The sequence below is a fragment of the Manacus vitellinus genome, unplaced genomic scaffold, assembly GCF_001715985.3.
Source record: "Manacus vitellinus isolate BGI_N305 unplaced genomic scaffold, ASM171598v3 scaffold_0_pilon, whole genome shotgun sequence".
Taxonomy (NCBI): domain Eukaryota; kingdom Metazoa; phylum Chordata; class Aves; order Passeriformes; family Pipridae; genus Manacus; species Manacus vitellinus.
Genome location: NW_021938789.1, coordinates 56,272,200 through 56,282,748, shown reverse-complemented (window position 1 = coordinate 56,282,748; position 10,549 = coordinate 56,272,200). Strand labels below are relative to the sequence as shown.

The 10,549-nt window shown below is 44.9% G+C and overlaps 1 protein-coding gene across 1 annotated transcript in view; it reads left to right on the top strand.

Annotated features, from left to right (window-relative positions):
• The first annotated feature begins 1,611 nt into the window (after positions 1–1,611).
• RASGEF1B (RasGEF domain family member 1B) overlaps positions 1,612–10,549 on the top strand; it is a 32,523-nt gene continuing 23,585 nt past the window's right edge. The window contains exon 1 of the mRNA XM_018073946.2: positions 1,612–1,703. The gene's annotated coding sequence lies outside the window, so the exon portion shown is untranslated. The remainder of the gene's footprint in view (positions 1,704–10,549) is intronic.

Below are 10,549 nucleotides of genomic sequence, written 5' to 3'. Positions count from 1 at the left end.
ATATGTAGCACCGTCCTCTGACATATTCATCAAAATGGGAAAAGTAGCAGGATATGTGAGAAAGTGTTGTGACCTCTGACTTGGCATTGTGTAATCTTCCTTCAGAAATAACATTGCAATGTCCTTTTGTTATCCTTCATATCATATGTGACAGTGTCCAAAGGGAAACAGCAGGTGTCTGTGTGAATCCAGAACTTGCAAGTAATTTCTAGGAACCACAGTGAGATCACATGCACCTCTAAGAACCAATTTTAGAAAGAGATTTGTGTGCACAAAGGCCCTTTGTGTTGGGATTCCCTTTACTATTACTTATCTTGCCAGCACAATTACTTTAAAAGTAGTTTTTACAAGTATTTTTTCTAGATACTGTATTTAAAGAAATGGAAATGCAGGTAGGCAGGATTGTGTGGCGGCCCACAAAATCCTCTGGCCAAAGGATGTCAGGTTTATGTGCTCCTTCTATGCTTGAATGTAGAAATAGTAGCTAGAGGCACTTGTCTTTCAAGCTTCAACTACCAGGGGCAGTTTTTTTCTACAGTTAGTGAAAGATCTGACATATGTAGCTAAGCCTCACATGTAAAGGAGGGGCTCTGACCTGGCTGCTGCCACTTGTTTGAAATATCTTGACTGGATGTTCTGAGGAGTAACTCCAGCTTGGTGCCCAGGTGCAGTCCAAAAAAGAAAATTGAGCATAGATCAGGAAACGAGAGGAGGGATTGGAAAGCAGGGCAAGTTGGAGCACTGCTCCCTAAATCTGTTTCAATTGCACCTTGAACTGTGCATGTGCAGCTCATTTCCCTCACCTCAGAAGGTTTAGAAGTATTGCATAAAAGTTGGTGAAGGGTAACAAGGATCGTCAGAGATTTGGACCCTGTTCATAGAGTGACTGGGTAAACCTGGACTTTTCAGCCTGGAAAAGTAAGCAGTGACTGAGAATGCTATGCATGAAGCGGAGAAAACTCAGAGTGCACTGGAGAGAGCACACAGGAGCAAAGTGTTTGTCACTCCATGCATGAGCCATGGGATACCAGATCCAACCTTGTAAACTGAGTTGCAGCGAAAACAAGGAATCACAGAATATTCTGAGTTGGGAGGGACCTACAAGGATCGACAGTGGGTGGGGAGTTGTAGGGGATCTGTGAGAATCCTTTCCGAAGATTATTGTGGATGAGCTGCCGGGGGAACCAGACGAGTACTGGAAAGAGAGACCTTCTGAAGAAACAGCATCGAGCTGGGGAAATCCAAGGAAATCCAAAGTTTTCGGATGTGCTGGAAATACAATCTGGGAGACTGCTCAGGGGAGGCACTGTGCGTGTGTGTCCCGCTCCTGCCCATCTCTAAGCATCCTCTTCCGACCGCTACCAGCAGAGTGATGCAGGGCCGTCCGGGCAGCGGCCAGTCACACACCAGTTCAGGTCAAGCCTGCCCACTAGAACCTCCGCCACCTGCCCGCCGTTGGCACCCATCCCCTGCCTTCCCGAGGGCCGGTCCAGGCGGGCCGGGACCGCGCTCCGCCTCTACCGGCGGCACCGGCGCTGCGGCGCGGCGGGGCGGAGGGAGCGGCGCTTCCCGGCGCTCCGCCTGCCGCCGGGAGATTCCCGTGGGGAGCCGAGCCGAGCCGAGCCGTGCTGTGCTGTGGGCCATGAGTGCGTGAGAGCGATAGCGCAGCGTCTGGGAACGGGAGCGCCTGCGGCCGCTTCCAGGTACAGTCCGTGAGTCTGCGGTACCCGAACGTGAGTCTTGTCCGTCCATCCCTCCATCCGTCTGTCCTCTTGCCAGCCCCGGCAGGATGGTCTCTTTCTCCTGAGGTTTAATCTCCTTCCTGGCTACCCAGTTCTGTACACTCCGGGCTGCTCTTTTCTGGGGGATCAGCATACTGGGGAGGGGAGAGAGACTTTTACCCAGCGGAAAAAGCAGTCGGCGGTGCAGTGTTTGGGTCCTTCTCCCTGTCCTCTTCCCTGTAGTAAGGTGGGACAGGGTCCTAAAACTACGCGATGTGATCTTTCTGTGGCTATAATCCTCGGAGAAGCTTTCCCGGTTTTTCCTTAAGATCGTCAGTTCAATTGATGGCTGGTTTTCCTGGATGCGAAGGATGAAAAAGCACTAATTTACCAGATTGTGTTGTAGGGATGCGTTAAATGGGTGTGTGGGCAGGATGCGTGTGTGTGTGTTTGTGTGCGTGTGTGTATGGTGTCACCTAAGGATGTTAATGGGCTTGTCTTTTGCTGGGCATCTGCTGCGTGTGACTGTGGTAAAACTTCAGGTTCCTGTGCTGTGTGAGGTGGCAGCAGTTCAGGGGTAGAAGGAGAGTCGCGGGTGTTAAATGACCCAAGACCAATGTGTTGCTTGTCAGCTACATCTCCTATGTTGTGCTTAGTGCGGACTGTAAACTAAGGCAGCCCTAACAACCAGTGCCTCCCTGTCTGCCTGTGCGTTAAGCTAAATATAGCACTGAGGGATGAGGAACTCTTTCAGCGGAGTTCCCCTGAATAGAGCGGAGGAGGGCTGACTCCTCTCAAAGGGCAAGAATGGCCTGAAAAAATCAAAAGAGCCAGGAACAAAGAAGCACTCTGTACCTCAGGCGGCTATCCGTCTAAGCGAGGAATGTTGAGGGGGTTGCTTTCAGTGAGATTACAGCCATGGTGGGCTGAGATAACATGCCATCTGTGGGAAGTTGGGACTTGGGCAGGCAGGACTGGGTCTCCAGGTTGTCTCTGTATTTTGAAAGCTGACAATAGCTTTTTGAGGTATGGGTTCCCCACGCTTATCTTACAGCTTCCAAATGAGATGCCTTTGAGAGAAGCTGGTAATCAGCTGAAAATCAAAGCTGAATGTACTCAAGACAAATAGCTAACTGGTGAGACGTGCTGGAGAGAACTAATAGGTAAGACCCAGCACTGATTTTGGATAACGAAATGGGAATATCACTCCTTTAAACAGGCAAGACTGAAACAGGGCATTGTAGGTTTTGTTAAATCTTTGTAAAAGAGGAAAGGAAGTACTGGTTTAGCGAGGGTTTAGCTCACAGTGGTGCCACACATAGAGTAAACTGCTTTTTTTGTATGGTACAGTGAATCCCCGCTGGTTTACATTCTTCATGGTTTCTTTCTGCAGAGATTTTTGGGGACAGCACACTCTGTTGATACCTGTGCTCCAGTTGTATGAGTTATCTAAACAGTCCTTAGGGAATGCAGAGTCACTGTACCTGTTCATGGTCTGCAGGGTAAGCTGTTGTCACACCGTGTCAGAAATGACAGGCACAATTCAACACTGGAGCATTATCGGTGAAGGGATAAGAACTGAAAAAGCTGACAACATGGAATTTTATTTTTGTAACTCAGTGTAGTTAAAAAGTGAGTTTTTCTTGGGGTGAAGACAGGAAGGAGCTATGTGTGGATCATATTGCCAGTTTGTGCTACATCACTGTAAGGGTCTGGTGTTATGACACCTACTAGAGCTGGGTGGAACAGAATGCCTGCATTTCAATGGAGGAGGCAGAATTTGTGATTGCACATACTTAAGCATTTTTTCCAAAATGTTAGTAGATATACAGGGGTATATGCAAGCACTGACAAGTGCCCTTTGCTTGGCATGAGTATGAGGGACTGAACCACATTATTCGACAGACACTTTGCTAGAAAATGAGCTTGTAAACAAAAGTTCCAGAGAGCATTTTGCAGCTGCAGCAAGGACAATACAAAATATACAAACAGGAGGCAAAGACTAGCTGAAAGCTGTTGCTAATTTCTCCTCTATTCTAGCTGCTGTAAGAAGTACTATTAAAAAAACTAAATCACTACAGTGAGGAACATGAATGGATGGTATTTAGTATGACTATATTTTTAACTGGAAAATGTGCAGGATCGTTGCAACAGTCCAGCTCACTCTTCCTAGGCGGTTCTAGAATAGCACTGCATGACTCAGATCCATGCATTCTGACTGTTTTGGTTTCAATTCATTAAAATGTATCTTCTCCTCAGAGTAAAATGTTCCCCAGGTCACCTGCTCCTCCCATGGGGCCAGGTACTCTGCTTGTGTCTTGTCACATCTGGAAAATGGGGCAGAACTACCAGTAAACATGCCAGTAGAGAGATGAGCCTGGGAGCTGAGAGTCTGCATCAGCCAGCACAATGAAAAGTTCAGATTCATGAGGAATAAGACAGAGGATAAATATGCTTGAGTCAGACTGGGGAGTGGGGTGTTCTCTGAGATAATTGCTCTCATTGATACAAAGGCAGGTGCTTTCTGCATGAGTGTAGTGTGCTGAACTGACAGTACTTGTCCATCAGGACTGCGAGTTGATCCTCCCTTAAACATCCTGCAGGGACTCAGACACTATTAGGCCATGTTTGTAAGGATCTTTTCACAACCCAAACTGGTGTACATTTGCTCAATAGCATACCTACTGTGTGTTGACTTAATAGGTGTAATTGTTTCGGGACAAGGAACCTTTGACCGTGGATTGCAGAGCCCAAGGGTCCACCCTCAGTCGAACATGGGAACTGCTGGGTGTTAAAGGTTGACACAAAGCAGCAGATGCAGCGTGTGACTGGAGGAGATTTCTGCTATGGCCTGCCTAGACTAGGGAAAAAACCCCTTTTAGTCATTTTGGCTATGAGTTTGATTTCCCAAGGAGTCAGTCAAGCTGATCGGAGACAACTGTTTTATGAGTCCTCTGTACCTCAGACCCAGCTCTGGTCTAGAAACCTGATGGATACTCACTGACTGATACTCAGCCTAGATATAAATGGCTGTGAGCCAAGTATAACTGATGCAGATACAGAATTGTATTTCCTTTCTTAGCTGCCAGAGGGGGACCATCCAGTTTCATCTTCAACCTAAACAGTGGAAAGTGTATTTTTTTGTTGTGGTGCGTTTTTAAATGAAGTAAGTCTACTGCAGAAAATGTAAATATACTGCTTTCAAACTGCTGTATGTTTAAATGTCAGTAAAAATTCTGTACTGTTTATGTAAGCATAAAGTCTCAGCAAATAGAATAACAAAAATTATGTGAATTTTCTGCCCTTAAAACCAGCATTTTTTCTGCATCATCTAAGTAGAAAAGAGACATTTGGCAATGAGGTTGTAGGTAGAACCAATTAAATTAAATTAAGTACTGTTAGTTAACACTACTGCAGCTTGCTGTTGTAAATTATAACTTGGCTGCCTGTTATGATTTCAAAAGGGAACGGTGCTTTCTTCTGAAACATATTGTAGGTTTCACCAAAAGGCCAAACATGGGTGTCTGCAAGGAGCAACAGTTTTGGGATTCAGAAGGTGTCTTGCTTTGATGGGGTTGAAGAAGGAACTGTATCAAGAAAGCTTCATGCTTAAGGCTATTACTGTGCTTCTGGCATTAATATAATGTGATACACCTTCTGTACCCCCTTTGAAAAAAGATCTTGGTGCTTAATGAAAGGAAACAACCCCACACTTATCCCTCTTTGTACTGTCAAACAGAGGAATGTGGTAATGAGAAACTGAGTGACTTGACTAAAGCCACGTGAGGAGCTTGTAGCAGAGTCAGAAGCAGATCCAAACTACAAGCTGCCAGGTGTAAGCACTGAAATAATGCTTTCTCTGCTGACTGTGAATGGATATGTGAGAAGTTCTCTATGAAGCTGGTTATCACTCTGAGATAGTTCAGACCCACACTTAACTACTGACCATGCAGATAGAGAAAGGTGTATCTTTTGGCCTTGATCTCCTGAGATGGATTAGGATTACAGAGATTCACACATTCGTGTCACAGAAAATGGATCATATTCCCCAAGGTTAGTGAAAGTCTAATACCACAATGAATTCAGTGATACTCTTCTCATGATGGCGTTGAGGAAACTGCTTCCATTTCTGTTGACAACATCAAATTTCTGTTTCTTTGATTTGAAGTATGCAGGAAGCTCAAAGCATGCTACAGAAATAATGCAGAGTACAGAACTCTGTAGATACAGAGCTACAGAGCTCATGTCAGAGTTCTGATTCACCAGTGGGGATAGCATAGCATGGGTGTCATCACAGGTCTCATCTGTCCACCTCACCTCACTCCCCATTCCTGGACATCTGAGCCACCCTGGGTCAGCTGCTGAATCACTCGATTTACAGTGTGATGTTTTGAAGTAAATCTTCACTGATGTTCACTTGCCTTGTAACTCCTGACCTCAAAACTGCAGCAATTCATCAGCTGATGGATGAGCAGGATCTCAGTAGCGTGGGAGGCTGGGATGGTGACCTCCTCGAGTCTGTAGAGCTCTGCACCTTGCTGCTGGATGGAAGCCCTGACAAACCAGTCTGCACCTGAGTCTGGCTGAGTAGAGAGGTGGGATTTTAGTCTTTTATGACTGTAATGCTTAAGAACCCTCTGTTCCCAAAAGAGCAAATGGCAAAACTGTTCTCTACTGCATTGGGAGCAATGAGGGAAATGCTGTGTGCTTCTGAAATCCCCACGCTGCCTCAGTAAGTTAAAGAAGTGTAAGGCTTTAGTAGCATTCTTGTGGTTTTTTTGCATTTAATATACTTGTACTCTTATGTTAAAGCTCTCAATTTTGCCATCAGCAGTTGTGGCCAGTTCCTTAACACTTTGTGCTGGCCAACCAGTAGATTTTCTGCCTTTCCTGATGGTATTTGATTTTGAACAAAATTTAACACACAGACTGAGGAGATCATACTCAGCTTGTGCATAAGTTTGATTTTAAACAAATTTTAAACATTTATGAATTTTCTAAAGGAAATAGATCTTGGGATGAGGAGAAGAAATTGTTTCTTAATACAATCTCACTATTGATTGTCTATCAAAACTTCCTTGCTTTCAGTCCAGCTGTTTGCTCAAAAGTTGAGTAGAAATGAGTAGCTCTATGTGTTAGCTGTTGTTTAAGTTGGGTGATGCTTCATTGCATCCTTTGTCTGGCCTGAGACTTTCATGCATCTTTTTCCATTTCATTCGTTCTGTAAATCTCTCACGTTTTGCAGGAGTCACTATGGAACATGCAATGGACTCCACTTTTCTAGATTCTCTTCTGCCCTCTGACATATAATTACTGCTGTGCTACTCCATCATGTCACTTAAAATAGATACTTATCCTATATGGTTCGTGTTTTGAACTTCTCTTCTGAAACCAGGGGTAAAAAAAATATGGGATTATCAAAAAGATGTGCAAGGCTAAAAAAAAGCCCACACTTAGAGGAGAACAGGAGAATTTGAACTCAAATGCTAAAAGCATGCCATCCAGATGAAGAAATTATCCATAAAATTAAAAATAACTTACAAATGAACTTAATAAAAAGATTAATCAGTCAGTGATGAAGCACACTTCATGTAGTGTCTTTTTAAATAATTGTGGCCTCCTCAGTTTTAACCTACAGATAGAAATCTCAGCTGTGTTGAGATTGTGGTAAGAGACAAGTGCATTGCAAAAGGCAGTATTTATATGTGTGGTCTTCCTTTCGTGCTCTGTGTTTCAAAGGCTGCTGCTTTTGTGTGTCCAGCAACACAGACAAATTGCTTCATGTGTTTTGGCTGGGAGGAATATATGTCCTGTCCTCTCCCTGGACTGGGTAATTTTCCTGCATTTGGGATTTTTACCATGATGTAGTTTGCCTGCAAGTGCTTGTCTGGCACTGCAGCAGTGCTGTAGCACATCCACCCTCAACATCATTATGCTCACATCGCTCTTCCTGCCCCACGGAAGAAGAGCGTGGGGAAAGGGTAGAAGGGGTGTTGGTTCTTGGTGCTTCAGCAGGGGACATGGATTTACAGCACATCAGCAACAATGAGGAACTTGTTTACGTTTCCTTCCCTTTTTCGACCCTTGCAGAGTCTGAGAAATTCAAGACGTTCTCAAATCCCCACACACTTTTCCTAATGCTCCCAAGCACACACAGGAATATATTCATACCCATCACACTTTTGCAGTTCAGTATCCAAGGACTTTAATTTCAAGTCATTCGGGATTCGCTTAATTATAGTGCCAAAGTTCTCATACGTGAGTGATCAGTCAGCAGTGCTGCATCTGACCTTCCCACGTCATCAGATGGATCTATTTATAGATCCAAGAAAGATGCACATTCAGGAGGAAAATATTTCTAATTGAAATTCAGTTCCTGGTTTATTCTTTGCCTACTGGGGTTTTTCTTATTTGTTTGCAGCTTATTGTTGCCATGGTAATATTTTTAAAACTTTAGAAAATTGTTCATTCTCTGCTGTTTTAGTGGAAATGAAAAAGTACTTTAAGGCTCAGTCAGGTTTCTTGTGTCTGCCTCAGGTCTTCCCTTGCCCTACCAGCAACTGTGCAAGACGTATTTCTACTGTTATGTCACTGTCCAGCAGTATCCCCTGTGGATAGTTTGCTCTGAGGTGGATTCCTTCTGAGTTGTCCTTAATCTTGCTCTTGATTTCAGACAGGAAAAAGCCAATATCACTCCTCTTTTCATCTCCTATGTGAGTATGAAATAATATTTTTTACTCTGCCTCTTACAAGATACAGTTAAGAAGTAGTATTTCTAGGAAGGAATTATAAATCAAAGTTGGTGCTGAAGTCACACTCAGAGGATTGTATGGGAAGTGCTTCATAAAGAATGGAAGCGGGAAGACTTGAGCTGGCACGTGAAACACTGATCTGGGGAGTTTTTCAGGTTTCTTGCCTTCTCAATAGCTTGGGCTGTAGAATTTCACTTTACCTTTCAGTGGGAAAAACAAAAGCTTTGTAAGCAAAGCACACACACACACAAAGCTGTATGGAATGGGACCAGTGGCCTCTGTGTCTGGTGTACTTTTGTTTTGGGTAGCCTGGGTGGATGCCCAGAGCAGTGCAAAGGTATTCCAGCTGCTCCAGGCAGCGAGTCAGCTTTATCAAGGACCTGGCTTGTATACCTCTGCACAAACACAGGTAGTATGGGGAACAAAGAAGAGGAATTACAGACGTACACGTGCCTGTATGGATGTGATATCACTGGCATCACAGAGATGTGGTGGGATGGCTGCTATGGCTGGAGTATTGGAATGGAAGGTTATAGGCTTTTTAGGAAAGAGGATAGGGAGGCAAGGAGGGGGGGTAGTCCTCTGTATCAGTAACGAGCCAGAGTACATGGAAATCTGCCTGGGAATGGATGAAGAGCCAACTGAAAGCTTTTTGGTCAAGATTAAAGGGAAGGCAGAGACAGGGGATGTTATAGTGGGTGTCTGCTACTGTCCACCCAATCAGGAGGAGGATGTGGATGAAGCCCTCTATAGGCCTCACAGTCACAAACCCTGGTCTTAATGGGGGTCTTCAACCTCCCCAGTATCTCTTGGAGGGACAACACAGCAGGGCACAAGCAATCCCAGAGGTTCCTGGAATGTGTTGATGACAACTTCCTTGTACAAGTGATAAAGGAGGCAACAAGGGGAGGTGCAATGCTGGATTTTGTGCTCACTGACAGGGAGAATCTGGTGGGGGATGTGATGCTCCGAGGCAGCCTTCCCAGGGTCTGCAAAAAGGGAAATATAACCCTGATTTTTAAAAAGGGGAAAGTGGAAGACCCAGGGAACTGCACAGCCATCAGTCTCTCCTCTGTGCCAGGCAGGATCATGGAGCACATTCTCCTGAGAACTATGCTAAGGCACACAGAAAACAAAGAGTTGATTGGTGACAACCAACATGGCTTTGCTAAGGGCACATCATGCCTGACAAATCTGGTGGCTTTCTATGACAGAGCTATGGCATTGGAGTGCAAGATCCTGTACCTGGGTCAGGGCAATCCCAGGCACACCTACAGGTTGAGTGGAGAAGTGATTGAGGGCATCCCTGCAGAGAAAGACTACTCTGCTCTGGTGAGACTTCACCTGGAATACTGTGTACAGTTCTGGTGTCCCCAGCATAAGAAGGGCATGGAACTGTTGGAGCAAGTCCAGAGGAGGCCATGAAGTTGATAAGAGGACTAAAGCACCTCCCCTACAAAGACAGGCTGAGAAAAGTGGGGCTGTTCAGCCTGAAGAAGAGAAGGTTGCGTGGAGACCTCTCAGCAACCTTTCAGCATCTGAAAGGGCCTACAAGGAAACTGGAGAGGGACTCTTCATCGGGAACTGTAGTGATAGGACAAGGGGGAATGGGTTCAAACTGAAAGAAGGGAAATTTAGGTTAGATATATGGGATAAATTCTTTATTGTGAGGATGGGGAGGCACTGGAACAGGTTTCCCAGAGAAGTTGTGGATGCCTCATCCTGGACAGTGTTCATGTCCACATTGGATGGGGCATTGAGCAAACTGGTCTAGTGGAAGGTCTCCCTGCCCGTGGCAGTGGGGTGGGAACTAGATGAACTTTAAGGTCCCTTCCAACCCAAACTATTCTATGATTCTGTGATCGCCTAAAATTCTCCACACTTTTCAGAAACACTTAAGAGAAAGCTGGATGTTGCTGGCAAGCACCTATTCCTTATTTCCTTTCTATGTATTAAAGCTGAGGTTTATTCTGACTTGCTCAGACTCTCCCAGGTTGGTGCAAGCTGATAGTATTAGTAGTCCTTTCCCCATCAGAATTTTTTTTTCCATACTTCAATTTTATGATGCCATCCATA